Consider the following 20,341-nt stretch of genomic DNA (forward strand, 5'->3'; position numbering starts at 1 on the left):
AATTTTTTTTTGAGACAGAATCTTGCTGTGTTGCCCAGGCTGGAGTGCAGTGGCATATCTCAGCTCACTGCAAAGTGTGCCTCCCAGGTTCAAACGATTCTCCTGCCTCAGCCTCCCAAGTAGCTGGGATTACAGGCACTCACCATCACACCCGGCTAATTTTTGTATTTTTAATAGAGATGGGGTTTCACCAGGTTGGACAGGCTGGTCTCAAACTCCTGACCTCAGGTGATCTGCCCACCTAGGCCTCCCAAAGTGCTGGGATTCACAGGTGTGAGCCACTGCACCTGGCCTGTTGTACCATTTCTTCGAATTTTCTTTTATATAATTTACTAAATTTGCTAGTTATTTTCTAATAGATAAATTCAATGTTTATTTTTGTATACTGAGACCAAAAAATAAGGATTTTGAACTCTTTGTAATACATTTTATTTCATTAGTTGCGAATTTGGCAATTCTAAAATTCATTCTAATAAATTTTCAGTACAATGTATTTTATTCTTGGTAGATATAGCATTCAAAACTTTTAAAATAAATGAATTCTGTCTTTATAATATTCATATCCATTTTTATTGCCTCTGTTATGGAATTGGCAGAAATTCCAGGTTAAAATCTTGCACAATAGCTGTATCTGTAGCTATCATGTAGGATCCAAGATTAAAATGCAAACAATCCTAGTAGTTTTCCTTTAGAAGTAATCATTTCCTCTAGTCTAAAAATACACAATCTATAAGAAATTACAGAAGTATATTTCATTTATTACTTTCTATGTTATTTTCATTAAGGCAAGAAAGATAAACTTAATGGGAAGCCTCATAAGCATTTATTAGGAAAATCATGTGTGTATTTCAATTTGAATCTTTTGCAATGAGAAAGAAACCAACAAAATGACCTTAAGAAATCCCCATCTCCCACCCTCTCAACTGATCCCACCTTTATCTCTCTGGGTCACCATGAGGTGTCTTCTCCACTGATCCTCATGTTTGAGCTCCAACACCTTCTAAGTAACCTTGACCCTCTCCCTTCCAGAATTCTTCCAGGGCACTGACAAATCAAAGGCCAGTGTCTTTTTTTTTTTTTTTTTTTTTGAGACAGACTTTTGCTCTTGTTGCCCAGGCTGGAGTGCAGTGGCACAATCTCGGCTCACTGCAACCTCTGCCTCCCGGGTTCAAGTGATTCTCATGCCTCAGCCTCCCAAGTAGCTGGGATTACAGGAGCCCACCACAATGCCTGACTAATTTTTTGTATTTTTAGCAGAGACGGAGTTTCATCATGTTGGCCAAGCTGGTCTTGAACTCCTGACCTCAGGTGATCCACCCGCCTCGGCCTCCCAAAGTAGGCCAGTGTCTTAATTGTGTGATAAGTACACGGGCTAGTTGTCTTCTTTGTCCTCATAAACTGTCATGGATTTCTCCTGACCTGGATAATAAACCGCACATTTGCAATCTCAACACAGCCATGAAACCAGGGAGTCAGGACTAAAAACTCAGGCGCCAGACACAGGTAGGGCTGGTTGATTTCTTTTCACAGGGCTTCCTGTGCAGGACAGTCTTGAAATTTGCCCTCAGGTGTGTTAGATCCCCCACAGCACCTCCTTTATCTCACTGAGGGGTTCTCTGAGGTGACCCCAGAACCCAGGTAGAATGGAGGCAGCTCCTGGATCTAGGGTGGCCAGGAGACAGACTCAGGGGAGGGGAGCAGGGAGGGAGCCTAAGGTTGGCTCAGCAAAGCTCAGCCGTGCAGTCACAGGTCATCCCCAGGTGGCTCCAAGTCTTTGTCACCGCTCAGTCCTCCTCATCTTGCCAGAGTCACGTTAAGAGACACTGTTCAGGACAAGTATATATATGTTCTGAGGGGATCTCAGTGGAACTGTGATCCGCTGGGATAATCTGTGATAAGAGGTAGAGGATGGGGAAGGCTGATCCCTATGTCTTACAAAGATCCTAAGAACCAGAGCTGCAGGTAGGTCAGCTCAGTGAGAGGGAGAAGAGATTCTGGAGCCAGTCCTACAGGAGACGGTCTCTAATAACAGAAATATTCATATGAGCTACTAAATGTACGCTAAGAAAACTTATGGTCTTGGAAATTCCCAAAGGGGCTTACGTCTTTTTTTTTTCTTTTTTTTTTTTTTTGTAGTGATGGAATCTCACTATGTGGAAGAGGTTGGTCTCAAACTCTTGGCCTCAAGCAATCCTTGTGCCTCAGCCTCCCAAAGTATTAGTTATTATAGGCATGAGTCACCACACCTGGCACCTAAGAACGTATGTTTTTGGAAATTCCTTCCATCTTTGTCTGCAGAAATAAAGTTATAAATTCGGCCATGGCTTGAGATTTTAAGTCTGTTTCTGAGCATTCTGGAGGTTTTGAATGGGAATTTAGGAGAGTCCGGTCATGGAATATTACCTGAGATCATTTTAAACAGAGATTCCCCAGGAATAATTCATGATAATAAAAGTAGGCTCTTCCTAAATATTAATGCTAACAAAAATCTCATGTACATCTTGTTAAATACAAATTACTAGGCACCAACACAAGTTTCTGATTCAGTAGGTCTAGGTTGGAGAACTGCATTTTTAACAGGGCACTCAGCAAGGCCCTTACTTCAGTGATAAATAAAATACTAAATTGGTCTCCATGGACAAATTAATGAATTAGCATATGTCAGTTGATTCTCTTTGAATAAGAAGAGTTCCTGGAGCACAGGCGTCTCTGTGACTCACCCTGAGTTTACGTATTCACGGAAGCGTCACACTGGGGAGATGGACACACCTTGGGAGAGACTGGATAAGGCACCTGGCAGTGAACCCTTGCACAGGACACTGGGGCAAGGAGGCTCCCAGCTCATGGTGTTGACATTCCCACCCTCTCACCTTCTCTCTTGCTTCTAAGGGCTGAATCTTTCTAAGTATGTAAAGAAGTTTTAGTTGTACCTCCTCATGGGTTTAAATCACTATGGAATTGCCACTACCCATGTACAGCACACAGTAATGATCAGAGTCATCATCTACTGAGTTCCCGTGATGGTGAGAGCAGCTTTGTTCCCAAGGATGGAGCCAGAGAAGCGACCAGGGACCCCAGAAGGACAGGTGTTTGGGCTGCAGATGAGCATGTGTAGAGCCTGGCCTGGGGTCTGCTGGTACCAGCTGGGGTAGTGACTGGTAGAGACTGAGCCAGAGCTCAGGGCACAGGTGAGTGTGACCGTCCCTCCAGAAGACCCTGAGTGATGGCTCCTGGGTCACCACAGACTGAGAATCCACCCCCAAAACCAACAAGAGAGACAGAGTTATGGTCATGGGGATAAGGGTAACCTGCACCCTGCTTTGTGTGGTCCCTCCAGGGATGCAGAGTCCCTTCCCCTGACGTGACCCATAAGCAAGGAGCCCAAGGAGAAGCATCATGCAGGCCATGGTGGGGACAGTCACGAGGGCTAGGCTTCTCTGCTGGGGTTTGTTGTCCTCAGGGCCTTTTCATGGCTCTACAGACCCAACAGGGGAAAAAGTTCTTTATGCAAATCAGCTTCCCCTCCCTTCCTGCGGCAGTTTTCACCCTGCTGTCCCCTAAGAGAGACCTTGAGAGAGGCAGATGCTGAGACCTCACACAGACCCACGACCACACAGGGCTGAGACACTGAGGAATGAGTGTTGATGCCTCTCCCCAAATCAGCTCTTCCAAGCCCTTGGTGACCTCAATCCAACTTTCCTTCTCTGGAAAGCTCAAGGGCTGAAGGAAGGAGATGGGTGTTTTCTCCTTCCTGCCACGTAATCTTGTTTATGGCAAACCTAACCCCATCTTTGGGAGCATTTTCTTCCCTCCCCAGTGAAATGATTGCTGCTTTCTTTGGGAGTGAGTAGCAGGGCCTCCTTCCTCCAGCAGAGGGCACACTGGGAATCCACAGAGCTGTGTCTGAGGCGGGCTCTCTAACCACGTCCCAAAGCAGGGTCTGACTCTGTCCTGGGCGTTGTCTTCAGTAACGTCAGTGTGGGGCCCAGGGCTGAAGGGACCTAGGCACGGAGCAGCACTGTCAGGCTGGGGGTGGACTCTCTCACACACTAAGAAGCCATCAATGGTAAGGAGGACCTCCAGCAGAACTGCAGATTTTGAGGAGAAAGATGATAAATTTACCATTATATTATGGGATTTATCCCAACATCAAAAATAGCAAACTAGGAAAACATGCATCACATAACCGGAAATAGAAATGGCACTGTGTGTGAACAAGTTAGTGTGAGCATCACGGAGCAGCTTAAAACACCTGATGCCATGAATCCCTCAGCAGTTCCTCCATCAGCAGATTTTCTTTCTTAAAATGAGTGTCGGAGAGAAAGGATAAATTGGTGGCACACAGGATTTTTCTGTTAGAACTATTCTGTAGGGCACATAATGGTGGATATGAGACACTATGCGTTTCTCAGAACTCTTAAGAGTGCGTAACGCAAAGCTGAAGCCTAATGTAGGTTATAGATTTTAGTTAATAACTATTATTATTTGTCAGTAATAATAATTATTATTTGTCAATTATAACAAACATACCACACCAATGCAAGATGTTAACAATGAGAAACTGGGTGACCACAGTCTAAGAATGCTTAGAAACTCTGTGTGCTCTCTGCTGAATTTCTGTAAGCTTAAAACTTCTCTAAAAATAGTCTATTAATTAAAAAGATTAAGAGTGTTCACTTTTCCATCAATTATAAAAATTACCATGAAATCAAATGGTCTTTCTTTGACAATATTTGCAGAGTCAAATTCAATTGAATTTTGCCTTGAAAGAGGGTTTCCTTTTTAAAAAACATATTAAATCCATTAATGTGCACACACACAAACACACACAGTCACACATACACATATACACACACAGAGACGCACATGCACATATACACAGATACGCACACACACACACATGCCCAGGCACACAGGCACGTACACACACATATAGACAGATATGCACCATCACACATACACACGTGCACACATGTAAAGTCACACAAGCACACATACACAGATGCACACTCACACACATGTCCTCACATGATTCCAAAACAGAGCAATTTCCTGCATGTGTCCAGTCAGGCCTTCCTCCCACAGCACAATAGGGTCAGTGGGGAAGCCCCTTTGCCTTCTTCCTCTCAGTCCACCAAAGCACTGTTGGGTGCAGGGGCCATGGCCACGCTTACAAGAACCCCACAGGCCAGCCAGGCGCGATGGCTCATGCCTGTAATCCCAGAACTTTGGGAAGCTTAGGCAGGCAGATCATCTGAGGTCAGGAGTTCGAAACCAGCCTGGCCAACATGACGAAACCCCGTCTCTAATTAAAAAAAAAAAATACAAAAATTAGTTAGGCATGGTGGTGGGTGCCTGTAATCCCAACTACTTGGGAGGCTGAGGCAGGAGAATCGCTTGAACCCAGGAGGCGGAGGTTGCAGTGAGCCAAGATTGCACCACTGCACTCCAGCCTGGGTGACAGAGCGAGACTCTGTCTCAAAAAAAAAAAAAAAAAAAGGAACCCCACAGGCCAAAGCTGAACGGGCTCAGGAGCTCAGGAGGTGGTACTATGGAACCATCTGAAAGACATGCTGGGTCAGGAATGTTGAGCTCGCCTCTATTTTCACCATGGAAAACAAGAGTCGTGTGTGCACAGCCCCTTAAATGGGCCAACGGTCCTCAAACTTGCATGTCTCAAGGTAATCTGTGGAGCTTCATAAATGTATAGCTCCTTGGGTGAAAATTCTGATTCAGGAGGTCAGGTGAGGTATAGATTTCCATAGTACAGAAAATAAAAGTTCCTCAGATGGTTCTGATGTTGAACCAAGATGTATAAATCACTAAAATAAGCCATTGGAGAACATGATTGATTGTAAGGATATGGGTATGGATAAGGATTTAGGAGATGCCCTGAGGTCCTCTCTCTTCCAGAACCTTATTCTTTTCTTCATAGGCATGTGCCATGCTTGGTAATTTCACATTAACTTGTTTTGTGTCTGTCTCCCTCACTAGAATGTCAGCTTCTTAAGGGCAGGCACTGTGGCTGCTGTATTCACACCAATACTCCCGGTACCAGTATCTGGGAAAGCCTAGTGCTCAATATTCACTGAATGAATGACAAGGAGCTGACTTTATGTACTTTTCATTGTCTTATATTTCAGATAGTGACTATATTTTTTTTCTGTAAAAAATACAAGCGTCCAAGTATGGTGGTAAAATCTACAAACACTATCACACACACAAAGACAAGAGCACACATACAGCAGAGACTGATGAAAGCTTAGGTGAGCTCTTAGTTCTCAAGGCTGTAGACTGAGGGAAGGGAGAGGAAGCAGGTTGGGGGCGTGTGTGTGCAACCCTTTTCCTCACTGAGTTGCAGGTAAGGGCATTGTGAGGCCAGCACCTCCAGCCTGGAACACTGATCCAGGACCCCTCAGTGTCTGGGGCTTGAGGCCCCACCCTGTCTTCTCAGGACTCTAAGCACATCACATCTATTTCCAGGTATTTTCAGCTGCCACACCCAGGAGGAACAGAATTGTTCCCCTCCCTTTCTGAGGCTGACTTTTAAAGCACTGGACTTGTGTATTCCAAGGCTCTCCCTGAAATACCAGTTCTGAGTGGATTTGAGAGGGTGGGGAGGGGAAGGGATCCTCCCCAAGTAAATTTCACAGCTGCCCTCCTCATGCAATACAGGCCACGGCCTGCAGATGGGCAACAGTGATGGAGAGAAGCAGGGGCAGTCCAGAATGAATTTGCGAAGACATGCACGCACATGCGCGCGCGCGCACACACACACACACACACACACACTTGCACATGCATGCACATGCACACATACCCCACTGCAAGAGAAAGGAATGTGACCTGTGGGCTGGTCTCTGGGCTGGGAGGCCCTGAGGCTAAGCCTATGGGAATCAGTCAGGAGGTGCTGCTGCTGCTCAGGCTTCTGCCTAGAAGCACCTTCTGCAAGATTGATGCTCCCCAAAGACTGGGGAAGAATCAGTAACTACCTCCTCCCCTGGCTGCCTGAGAACGCCCAGGGCTTGTTATAGAATCTAACTGGGGTCCACTCACCCAGTGCAGTAAAACCAGATACCTAAACTGAGGGTTTTGCAGTGAATAGAAAGGAAGGCGTTTATTGCAGGGCACCAAGCAAGGAGAATCTGGTGGGCTCCTGCTTAAAATCTGAACTCCCCGGTGGCTTGCAGATAAGGGTTTTTAAAACTAGTAGTACATTTCAGGAAAGCAGAAGCTACAGGCAAAATCACAAATCAATACACAGAAGTTACACGTTGTTTTGGCCCCAAAGGGTGGGATATCTCGAAGCAGGGACTTACAGGTCATAGGTAGATTCAGAGATCTTCTGATTTGCAGTTGACTAAAATAGAGAAGCTTTGTTTAAACATTTGGGGTCAGTAGAAGAATGTTAACTGGTTATGAGGAGTGACTTTCTCTAAACCCCTTGGGAAGAAACTTAGAACCAAAAATGGTAGTTAAAGTTTAGTCTTCACTTCCCCTTTATCTGGGGAAATATGTCAGTGGGGATCCAAGCCTCTGAAAGACAACTCAGGGACATAAGCTAAGAGATTATCATTGGTTTCTGTAGGGAAAGCTAATATCTCTGGGACTCTAACTTCTTTAGCTATTGTTTTAGCCTACTGTTGTCTTCTTAACAAGTCACTTATTTACTTGTTGGGGATTGCGAAGTGCCTGGAATTGCCCTCAGAGGAACGCAGAATTTTCCTTTATTTCTGTGTTTGGGGTCTGCAGGCCCCTTAAAAAGGGGGTTCTTGCTTTCTCTCACATCCCTTACCCCAGGTTAACATAGTCAAGAATCTCAGAAAAAGGCAATGAAAATAAAACCTCTGTGTGTCTCACTTGGGAAGAATCAACTGTGCAGCTCCAGAAGTCACAGCTGCTCTCGGGTGAGCCTCCTTCCTAAGCTCTCTCCCAGGGCTGCTCCAGGGCAGCTGTCCCCATCCAGAGGACTAGAATCCCACCCCCTGAGACACACCAAGCCACTTGCTAATTCCTTGGGAGGTCTTGCATTTCCCCTGCAGGCCTCATCTCTGGAAACTCTCCCCTCATCCCACCCTCTCTCAAAGTGCCCTCTGCCCCAACCACGTGGCCAGTTGCTCTTCCTCTATACTGGATCCACTGAAGTCTCAATGAACTGCTCCTTTGCCCACACACCTCTCACTTCTGCTGTCACACTGGGCCCCCTCGAGGGCCCCCTGTGTGGCTGTGAACATTCCACCAGACTGAGTCTGGTTGAAGTCCACTGTGAGATTCTGCCCCTTCTCCCTGAGTCTGGCTCAGCAATGGCTGCATGGCAGACACCATCTATCCATCCATCAGAAAGGGGTCCTGATCCAGACACCAAGAGAGGGTTCTTGGATCTTGCACAGGAAAGAATTCAGAGAGAGTCCACAGAGTAACGTGAAAGCAAGTTTATTAAGAAAGTAAAGGAATGAAAGAATGGCTACTCCACAGGCAGAGCAGGGCATTTCCAGAAGCAAGAGGAGGAACATGCCCACCTTAGGTACAATTCCTGTTTATGTACAAGAGAGCACAGCAAAAAAATCATGGGGGAGATGTGCTTCACTACAAGGGCTCATGACAAAACAGTGTTCATCTTGTGTAACTACTGTCTTCCACAAGAATCTGTATTTTTATCTTTAAAGCAAAATATTCTTAAACTAAGAACTAAGAGGGCTCTTGTTCTTAAGATACTGGGACATCAGGACATTTCCTGAGTCTCTTAAGTCCTGCGTCTGTTTAGTATTATTAATCTGTTCCCTTAACTACAAACATGTTGTGACTAAGACTGCCTAACCCCTTGAGAATGCACCCCAGCAGGTCTCAGCCTCATTTTACCCAGCCCTATTCAAGATGGAGTCACTCTGGTTCCAACATCTCTGACAAATCAACCCCCAACCCTCAGCTGCTTCCTCCCCAGTTCCCAGAGCTCGAGGAGAAGCACAGGGGATTAATCCCCTCACACCATTGGGTCTTCCCTCCACACAACCTTCCTATAGTCTCAGAACAAGTTAGTTTCATAAACTAACATCCTAGGTGGTTCCGTTTACAGCCTGATAACTATAAAGTAAAACTTAAACCTTCCAATTGACTGATGGACCCTCCTCTTGGCCAAGGGCATTCCAAAGTTAACCAGAAAAATGAGTTCAGGCCATGATGGGAAGCTGGAGTTGAACATGGCTTATCATGCCTTCCTTCCTTTTGGAATTCAGGCACAGCTGACCAGCACGAACACTAACACAGAGACCTTAAGACTGATAGAACAGACTCTTTAAGTCTGATGAGAAACATTTACAATCCATTCTCTCTGAAGTCAGTTATCTGCAGGCTTCATCTGCATAAAACCTTGGTCTCCAAAACTCCTATCTTAACCTAGACATTCCTTTATTTTGATTCCAGGTCTTTAAATAATGACTTAACCAATGGCCAGTCAGAAAATCTTCAAATCCACCTATGACCTGGAAGTCACTCCCCAAGTTTCCAGTTGTCCCACCTTTCCAGATAGAACCAATGCACATTTTACATGTACTGATTGATGTCTCATGTTTCCCTAAAGTGTATAAAACCACACTGCAGACTGGGCGCAGTGGCTCACACCTGTAATCTCAGCACTTTGGGAGGCCGAGGCAGGTGGATCACCTGAGGTCAGGAGTTCGAGATCAGCCTGGCCAACGTGGTGAAACCCCGTCTCTACTAAAAGTACAAAACTTAGCTGGGCATGGTGGGCACCTGTAATCCCAGCTACTCAGGAGGCTGAGGTAGGAGAATCGCATTAATCCAGGAGGCGGAGGTTGCAGTGAGCTGAGATGACGCCATTGTACTCTAGCTTGAGTGACAAGAGTGAAACTCTATCTCAAAATATAAAATAAAATAAAATAAAATAAAATACCACACTGCATCCCAACTACCTTGGGCATTTTTTCTCAGGATCTCCTGGGCTGTGTCACAGGCCATTGGTCACTCATATTTGGCTCAGAATAAACTCTTTAAATACTTTACAGAGCTTGACTCTTTTCATGGACAAGACTAAACTCTTTTTTTTCTTGCCTAAATTCCTATCTAAGGGACCTACAAACCATAACATCTAGTTAGGCAGATTTGTATTAATCTGGTACAATGTGACTTACTTTCCAACCTGACTCTGGTATAGCATCACATGACAGATAGCAGACCCTGAAGGAAATAAAAATTATAACCCAAAATATATTTTTCCTGTATTTTGAAATGGCCCTGCAAACTGTTTTTGTGGGAAATTTGCATCTTTTGAGAATCTCCATTCATGCAGCCAGGCCTTCCCTTTCTAGGCCTTTCATGGATCTAGGAGAGCCCGACATATTTTAAGGTCTGAAAAGAGACATTCACCGTTTATCCTCTCTGAGGGATGCCACCTATGAGGCTTCATCTACATAACAAGAACCTTGGCTCCATAACCCACTAATCTTAACTTAGGTGTTCCTTTCTAGTAACTTCAAGTCTTTAGATAATAGCTTAACTCTCTCAATGAACTGTCCACTAAAGAATCCTCAAAACCCACCTATGACTCGAAAGCACTGCCCCTCTCCCCTAGTAGGAGATATTCTGCCTTTTTTAAATGAACCAATGCATACCTTCCATGTATTTATTTATGACTTTACATGCAATTCCTGTCTCCCTGAAATGTATAAAGCAAACTGTAATCTCACCACCTTAGGCATGCTTTCTCAGGACCTCGTAAGATTGTGTAACCCCAGGCTGCAGTCACTCATATTGGCTCAGAATAAACCTCTTTAAATATATTTTGACATAAATTACTTTTTTTCTTGAGCTCAGCCACACAGAGGCATAGATATCTCTTGCTACCTGATCTAGTGATTTTGGCAAGTTTTCCTCTTTGTAGCTCCTCTGTGACAGCAGGAAGGCTTGTCCTGAAGAAGCCTCAGATTTATCTGTGCTTGCAAGTATCTCTATGAGTTGGGTGAATTCCTCTCCTCTTGAGGTCCCAAGATAACCGGAGGCTCCTGGGCCTGTCAGAAAGTGACATTCTTTATTTACCACAGGTCAGGAACACTGTACAGGTACTGCACAGATAAGGTATGTGGCCAGTTTTTCTAAAGGGCTTTTATTGGCCTTATATGTCAACCTTGATTCCATAAAGCAGTCTGTTTATACTCAAAAGCATGCCATTCCAGTCAAAGTCTTGGTAAAATAACTACTGTCCTATTACAAAAGAAAACAGATTTCTACTGCACTTATGCAAATAACTATATTGCTATAAGTTAAGAGTACTCATAAATGGTTTTCAAATTCTAGATAAATTAGGTAGACAGAAAGAAATATGCTCCAAATTTTGCTCACAGGACTATAATTTATTCAATTGCTAAAAGCTGTAAATAGCTCAAAAGAAGAAGAAGTTTTCTTGACTCTAAAAAACAACAGAAGGGATCAGAAACATTCAAAGCACAAAACATCACAAAAGATTACATGCCATTATGTAATCTTTATGTAACATAAAGAGTTAGTCTATGCCATTAACTCTTTATAGCATGGATATTGAGCCAGCAGTCCTTATGAATATATTAGCTTTCTACAACAGTCCTAGAAGTTTTTCTTCTGTTTCAATGGCACCATTTTTAAATTTAATTTTATTTTTTCTTTATTTTTCTTTTTTGTTGGAGACAGGGTCTCATTCATGTTGCCCAGGCTCAAGTGCAGTGGCGTGATCTCAGCTCACTGCAACTTCTGCATTCCAGGCTCAAACGATCCTCCCACCTCAGCCTCATGAGTAGCTGGGACTACAGGCATGTGCCACCACACCTGGCTAATTTTTGTATTTTTTGTAGAGACAGGGTTTCGCCATGTTGCCAAGGCTGATCTGGAATTCCTAAGCTCAAGCTATCTGCCTGCCTTGGCTTCTCAAAGTGCTGAGAATACAGGCATGAGCCACCACGCCTGGCTCAATGGCATAATTTTTAAAGCTATCAGAGATCTGCATTTAACAGCACCCATTAGGGTCCTATAGCTGATTCTAAACCACCTTTTGAAAAGGATTACAACAAGACAACAACTTCCTGTGGATAACAAAAGTCTTAAGACAGCCACAGTTAAAGACTCAATTGATAAGGAAATTTGGTGATTTTTGTGTTACACAACAATTTAACTTAACAATTATAATTATTTCTGCTAATATATACTGAGACATATCAGAATTATAGAAATTTTATGTAATTTTGTAACATACTAAAACATATTTATATGAACATAACTCAAAGAAAGTTAAATACCATTTTATATTTGACAATGCTTCATGCATAATTTTAATATATCAAATGAGCTGAATATGTCTTTTTTGGAAATTGGAAAATCTAATATCAAAAGGGATTAATCAGGTCAAAAAAACATAGTTTAGAATTTGATTTTGAAAAGTTTGGCAAATATCAATTGTTTAAAACATTTGATATTATAAAATAAAATCCCAGGTCACTATAAGTCGTTTATTTAGCCAAAATGATCATGCAAAGATTTCAAAAAGATAAAAACCTTAACTTACTGATAGAGGGGAGACTCAGCTTTCCAAGCAACAAGATACAATAAAGATAGCACAAGCCTATCTGAATCTGTCCTGTTTCACTCCACTTTTGTTTTAGTTCATTTAAAAGGCAAAATAACTTTTATTGTCTCTCAATATTTTTTTTTTTTTGAGATGGAGTCTCACTCTGTTGCCCAGGCTGGAGTACAGTGGAACGATCTTGGCTTACTGCAACTTCCACCACCCAGGTTCAAGCGATTCTCCTGCCTCAGCCTCCTGAGTAGCTGAGATTACAGGTGCCCACCACCATGCCCAGCTAATTCTTTGGTATTTTTAGTAGATACGGGGTCTCACCATGTAGGCCAGGCTGGTCTTGACCTCCTGACCTCAGGTGATCCCCCTGCCTCGGCCTCCCAAAGTGCTGGGATTACAGGCATGAGCCACCACACCCGGCTGTCTCTCAATATTATACAGTAATCTTGTTCAAAAGAGAAAACAAATTCCACATTTGCATTAGTGCCTTATTAATGCTAAAACTAATTTTAAATAAAATCTTATAAACAAACCTATTTGATTTTAATTGGTTTGACGATATGCTAAGATTTCCATAAACCTTTTATAACCCTTTATAATTTTATGTTAAAAAGCAGATTAATGTGCAAAAAAAAACCACTGTTATTCTGACATATGGGCTCAGATTCTGGCCCTGAATCAGTGTGCTTTTATTTTAATATCCAATTTATGAAAAAACTATATAATACCCTTTTATTTTTAGTCAACTTGCTGACACACAGAATTCTTTACAAGGTTAATTTTTCACAAATCTTCTACAACTTGCTTAAACCTTCAGTTTTTCCTATTTGTTTAACTTAAAACAATTATTAAACCATCTAAATTAAACAAAATTACTTTATTTTATTTTTTTTTTTGAGACGGAGTATCACCCTGTTACCAGGCTGGAGTGCAATGGCCGATCTTGGATCACTGCAATCTCCGCCTCCTAGGTTCAAGTGATTCTCCTGCCTCAGCCTCCCGAGTAGCTGGGATTATAGGCTCGTGCCACCACGCCCAGCTAATTTTTGTATTCTTAATAGAGATGGGGTTTTACCATGTTGGCCAGGATGGTCTCGATCTCCTGACCTCATGATCCACCTGCCTTGGCCTCCCAAAGTGCTGGGATTACAGGCGTGAGCCACCATGCCAGGCCTACTTTATTTTTAAAACCACATTCTCATGCCTTTTTACCAAGAACATATAATTTTTATTTTTTTAGTGTGAGCAATTCTAATTATGTACCAAGTGAAAAGCCTAGGATACAGCACAGAACTGCAGATAGCCTGATGCTTTCCAGCATAGCCACGGGGCATGGCTAATTCCACAGATCCTTAGGCCTTGTCTAGAATCTAATGGCTCTAAAGCAGGCCAGTGGAACAATTACCAAAAGTCACACAAAGCTGGGTGTGGTAGCTCATGCCTGTAATCTCAGCACTTTGGGAGGCCGAAGCAGGCAGATACCCTGAGGTCAGGAGTTCAAGAGCAGCGTGGCCAACATGATGAAACCCTGCCTCTATTAACAATACAAAAATTAGCCGGGCGTGGTGGCGGGTGCCTGTAATCCCAGCTACCTGGGAGGCTGAGGCAGGAGAATCGCTTGAACCAGGCAGGCAGAGGTTGCAGTGAGCAGAGATCATGCCATTGCACTCCAGCCTGGGTGACAAGAGCAAAACTTCATCTCAAAAAAAAAAGTCATAAAAGCAGTTTCTGATCTTAAAGCATTTAGCAAACCTAATATGTGATCTGCCTAATTTTCACCAAATATCTAAATTTTGAAGAATGTTTTACCAGCAATTTTAAAATGTCTTTTCTTAAAAAAAAAAAAAAGAAAAGCTTATGAGTCATGTGAACTAAAAGGCATTTTTAAAATTTTTCTGGCAAAATATTTAAGTGCTTTTTAAAAGCCAATTAATTATAGCTCTTTTATATATTTTGGTAGTGAAACATTACACACACAACACATATAGACAGACAGATGTAGATCTGGTAGGGTGATAAGGCTTTCTATTTGCTCGTTTTTAAGTTTTCCTTTTTAATTTTAAACCAACAGTCTCTTGATTATCTGTTCCCTTGCCCTAAACAACTGTCAGCCAGGCAGTTCCAAATATACATTTTTAAAGGAATAATTTTTGGTGAAAAAATGGTGTCAGTGAAAGTTTAGTCAAGATGGGCAAGAAAAGCAGACATACTGACACATGCAGATTTTCTTAAAGATGTAAATTTCTTAATTATTGGCTTTAGGGTGAAGCGTTTTCAGGAACAAAGCCAAGAAAACATGCAGTTTTTAGGGCCTAATAGGTGGGCACAGCTGGAAGTCAAAACAGATCTCCGCAGGTAAAAAAATCCCATTTGTATACCTTATCCTGGGTCATCGCAAAAAAGGAAACACCATGGATGAGACAGTGCAATGCTTTTACTGTGCATTTTTTGGCAAGGGCATTTCCCCAAGGTTGGTGGGCAACTCAAAACCAATTAGTCCAGTCAATAATTAGCCCATCTCCCATGGGAGTCTCACCTCTCAGTGGGATTGGGAATGCTTCCATATCTTCCAAGTGGCCAAAAGCATGCTTTTCTTATACAAACATGCAAAGAGCAGAGTATTTCACCCTCGTAACTGCTACTAGCCATCCCCAAAGGTATATTTTCTAGCTTTCAATTATATGCTAAGGCTAAAAGTTTTTTCATAAGGCAATTTGTGATGCCCCCAAAAGTCAAAAGTCATGTAACACAATGCAAAATAGATCAAAGACTTAGATTTTGAGAAGGATCTACCTGCTTACAATTTCTGGGTTTCCATGAGGAAAACAGAGGTTTTTCTCCAAATAGGGTCTGTGGTGCCTCCTCTGTTTTTCTCAGAGTCCCAGACTCAGAAATTTTTTTTTTTTGAGATGGAGTCTCGCTCTATCGCCCAGGCTGAAGTGCAGTGGCACCATCTCCATTCACTGCAAGCTCCGCCTCCCAGGTTCACACCATTCTCCCGCCTCAGCCTCCCAAGTAGCTGGGACTACAGGCACCCGCCACCACGCCCAGATAATTTTTTGTGTTTTCAGTAGAGACAGGGTTTCACCATGTTAGCCAGGATGGTCTCGATCTCCTGACCTCGTGATCCGCCTGCTTTGGCCTCCCAAAGTGCTAGGATTACAGGCGTGAGCCACCATGCCCGGCCCAACTCTCAGAAATTACATAAGGTCCTTTCATACAGACATTAGGGTGGCAAGAAGACAGACTGGGGAAATAATATAGTCAACTTAGAAGAAAAACCAAAAGAAACCCACTTTTTCTCCAAAAAACCCAAAATCCAAAAATAGAAAAAGCATATAGCCTTTTAAATATATATAGCTTGGATCTTCATTTTTAATTAAGCTGACTTTTAACCATAGAGCTCTTTTTTAAAAACATTATTTTAAATCTCTTAATAGCAGACTCTATCCAGGACAAAGAGCTGAAACCTCTGGCTTTTGAACATTTTTCTTCCCTCACTGGTATTTCCCCAGGTGAAACCAATAAGCCTTAACTAAGGTTACAACTTAACCATGGACACATGAGTTGCCTCCAAACAGCTGGTGAGTGATTTTTACTGTATCTAGATCACCCCTAAGTTAGCTCAAAGAAAACTGAAGTCAGGAAATCAGACTTGGTTAATTAGGCTAATTGGCTTTGGGTTGCCCACCATCCTTGGGGGAATGCCCTTGCAGTAAGTTGGCCATGGGAGGAAAAAGAATAAATAAATGGCAAAAGTCCCACAAGTATCAAACCAGAAATAACTCATTCCCTAAGCCAGGAATTGAACCCCAGCCACCACCGTGGAAGACCAAAGCCTTAGATACTCAGTTACAGCATGAGGTGAGTGCCATATTTGTTTTCCCAGGAGGAATCTAGAGTAGTCATTTTTGAGCTTGCAAAAGATGTAACCTTTCAAGGGAAAAGGAACAGATATAAATATGAGAAGCCTTAAAAGGAAACAGATTTTATAATTGTCAATATTTCTTGCAATTTTACTGAAAGCAAACCAATACTTACAAGAAACAACTCTTTAAATATAGGGAACCAAAATTTAGATAGACTATTATAAATAAATTTTGTTTCAGTTATGGCTAATTTAATTATAAAATTGTTAATAAATTCCCTTTTATGAACCTTATCATAACTTACACAGACCATCTATGACAGGTTTGGACTTTCTGATTTGTCCTGTATTTCCCTCTTTTCTAAATAATCAATCATTCTACTTTGGGACAAGAACATGCTATGTAAGATTCTTTCTCATATAAAATTTCTTTTCTTTATTACCTTCCTTACCAAAAATACATCTTCATATTCATAACTCTCTTCACATCTCTCTCCCCTACTTACTGTTTTTTTTCTTATTCTACTTTCTATTATCTTCCTAAATCCACATTTAAAACCCCCACTTTAAATAACGTTTGAATTGGTCTAATTTTTTTTCAATAAGAGGATATCTTCTTTGGCACATTTTATATACAGAATTACATATGAATTTTCAGTAACCCTAAATTTTAGTGAACTTAAGTCACATTAACTTGAAAAATACTTATATATTGAACTTACGAGTGCTCTTTTATTTATAAGCCAATTTGGTACTCCATACACACAATATATAACATAATAAATGTACATATACATAAACACATCTAGGCATGTATACACACACATAAACAAAGATGTGCCATTGTCTAACAAGGATCTCTACTAAACACAAAAGTTCTTCTCAGTGTAGCAAGAGCCCAGTTATTTTCCCCTGCAAATTCTCATCTCTTGTACCAAAGTGTTAACATGACATTAAGCAAAGAAAACACTTTAGAGAAAATGATAACTTTAGGGTAAAATACAAAATGCAAGACCAAGATTCCCCTAGGAAAGGACTCTAATCCACAGTCCTAGAAGGAATGCCAGTGCCTAACATCCCAGAGCATCCAGGGGGTGGCCAACAGTACCAAATGCTGAAAAAAACTGAGTACCCAGGTATCAGCCAATAAAAGTCTCCATCCAAAATGTTGACAAACCCCAGAGCATCCAGAGGGTGGTTATCAGTGAACCTCAGCACCTTTGCCTTCTCCCTTTCAGAACCTGAGACAGCCTACATGACCAGCAGCAAGGCAGTTTAATGATATTTAAGTCCATTTCCAGACAGGCTGCAAAACTTAACACATCTCTAAAAAACAAAGTGGGAAAACAATTGTTTTTATAGTATCATTAGTTTTCCTCTATCATAAAAAAACTCACTTCACACAGAAAGATTTTTCTTGAATGATGAATAGTTCAAATACATCCCTCTATGGAGAAAACAACTTTAATGGTTACAGTCTATCGAGATCATTAATAATCAGTATTGTTGATTAACGAACTGAGGGTACAGAGGAAAGACAAATGGAATGAGATGTGGTTAGGTTAAGCAGTCAAACTACACAAATGTTTAGGGCCAGAGTTAAAAAAAAAAGCAGAGGAGTGCAGAAAGGCTGGGATGTGGGGAGCACAGGAGACCAAAAACATTTGAGACCACAGAATAAAGTGACCCTGGCATCCCAGGGTCAGCACAATGGGGGATCTATCAAAATAACAAAAGAAAAAAATTCAATCAAGGAAAGTGCCCTGCCTCACAACGAGTAGAGACAACTGCCCAACGCAGAGACTACAAATGTAACAATGGAATAAACATGCACATGGATTTCAGCACTAAAAAAAAAGTAAAACAGCCGATCTTTACAAACTACAGACAGAGGGTACAAGAGAAGGGGCAACCAGGTGGATTACAAAAGACATGGCCAGCCAGGTGGGCTCCTGTCCAGGGCACCAGACAATGGGAGACTGCAGTCAGGCTGCTACAGCAGAGGTCTCATGGTTACTTCTCCAACTTTAAATAAACAGCATATGAAAGAACAGAGCAGCCAAAATTGAAGGGGAAAGAAAGGTAGGGAGTTGAATCTGGACAGAGGAGACCGACCCACCTGTCAGGTCCAAATGGTACTGATCAGTCTTAATTTGTGGTCCAGAGAGAGGTCTCCATCATCCCTTAATGATCACCAGAAAAGATATCACAGGGTGAATCCCAAATTTGAGGAGCAGCCTTGGAGGTCACATGGGTTCTTGGCTTCACACAGGAAGGAATTCAAAAGTGAGCTGACAGAATAAAATGAAAGCAGGTTTATTAAGAAAGTAAAGGAATAACAGGGTGGCTACTCCATAGGCAGAGCAGCCTCAAGGGCTGATAGTTGGCTATTTTTGTGGTTATTTCTTGATCATATGATAAATAAGGGGTGGATTATTCATGAATTGTCCTGGAATTCCCAGGAAATTCCAAGGGAATTCCCAGAACTGAGGGTTCCTCACACTTCCGGACTATATGGGGTAGCTTCTGGGCATTGCCACGGCATTTGTAAACTGTCATGGTGCTAGTGGGAGTGTCTCTTAGCATGCTAATGTATTGTAATTAGTATATGATGAGCAGTGAGGACAGCCAGAGGTCACTTCCACTGACATCTTGGTTTTGGCGGATTTTGGCCAGCTTCTTTACCTGTTTTATCAGCGAGGTCTTTGTGACCTGTATCTGGTGAAACCAGTCCTGCTGAACTCCTGTTTTACTGTGAGTTCTAAGATGTCAGGGTGTCAGCTCAAAGCCCCAGGCCAGGGTTTTCATGAGGCTAGGGGTGGATGACCCTAAGTAGGTCTGAGCTGAGACCTGCTCCACCTCCTACTTTTCCAAAATTTGCAAGCCATGCAATAATGCCTAGTATCGTGGTCTGTTTGTAAAATAAATAAATAAATAGAAGTAAAAACAAAAAGCAAAAGCTGCAAATGAAAATCAGAACCCCAAGTTGAGCCATTTCCTGATTCTCCCAATACAGGGGCTCTCATTCTGTCTCTCCCTGCTTTGATTGTTCAAACTGACATATTGACACCCACTTGAGAAGATTAAAAGAGAACAGAATGTGGGAGTCCCTGGGGGAGGTATCCAGGCACCTACTTCTTCTGCAGGGGCCTCTGTGGACTCTTTGCACTCGGATGCCTGGAGCTGCGGGGCTTTCTGTCTCCAGGACCTGGACGCAGCAAGAGCTGCCAACACCTTCCAGCTGCCTCAGGACTGGGGCTGACTTTTCTTGCCATGCAACTTTCTGAAGCCTTTTTCTCACCTGTCAGAAGGGACACAGCACCCTCCTTGGCATTGCCTTTGCACCACTCGACCTGTCCAAGACTGTGTGGCCTGGAAAGCCTGGCCCCAGCAGCCTGAGCAAAGGGGTGCTCAGGGTAGGTCAGCAGGTGGTGGCCCTGGGTGTTGGTGAGTATGATGATGATTATGATGATGATCATCATTATGATTATTATGATGGTGATGGTGATGGTGCTGGTGATGGTGCTGCACAGAAACCAGTCTCTTGGTTTTCTGGGGACAGGGCAAGTCAGGGAGGAAGATATAGAACAGAGATCAAGGTCCTTCCTCACTCTCTAGGCCCTCCCGCGCCCCCACATCTTTCATATTTTGCTCTTAGACTTGGAACTCGGCCAACAGATAAACACAGAAGAATGGGGGCTTTTATGCCACTCTCATGAGGATCATTTAGCCTGTGGGGGCCCTGAAAGCTTTCATGTGTTTATTTACTTTGCATTGGATTTTCCCCCCAAGAATTTCATTTTGTGGTTACTATAAGAAATATACATCTTCATTTTTTGTTTGTTTGTTTTGTTTTTTTTGAGACAGAGTCTTGCTCTGTCGCCAGGCTGGAGTGCAGTGGTGCAATCTCGGTT

At 42.5% G+C, this 20,341-nt stretch overlaps 1 long non-coding RNA gene across 1 annotated transcript; it reads right to left on the reverse strand.

Annotated features, from left to right (window-relative positions):
- Positions 1–1,930: 1,930 nt before the first annotated feature.
- On the reverse strand, positions 1,931–19,868 carry LOC129042295 (uncharacterized). The gene is made up of 4 exons (XR_008504099.2): positions 19,729–19,868; positions 18,547–18,718; positions 10,861–11,024; positions 1,931–4,088 (listed from the first exon to the last, which is right to left on the reverse strand). It is a non-coding gene; the product is annotated as an uncharacterized LOC129042295 (long non-coding RNA).
- Between the last annotated feature and the right edge of the window lie 473 nt (positions 19,869–20,341).

The sequence above is a fragment of the Pongo pygmaeus genome, chromosome 7, assembly GCF_028885625.2.
Source record: "Pongo pygmaeus isolate AG05252 chromosome 7, NHGRI_mPonPyg2-v2.0_pri, whole genome shotgun sequence".
Classification (NCBI taxonomy): Eukaryota; Metazoa; Chordata; class Mammalia; order Primates; family Hominidae; genus Pongo; species Pongo pygmaeus.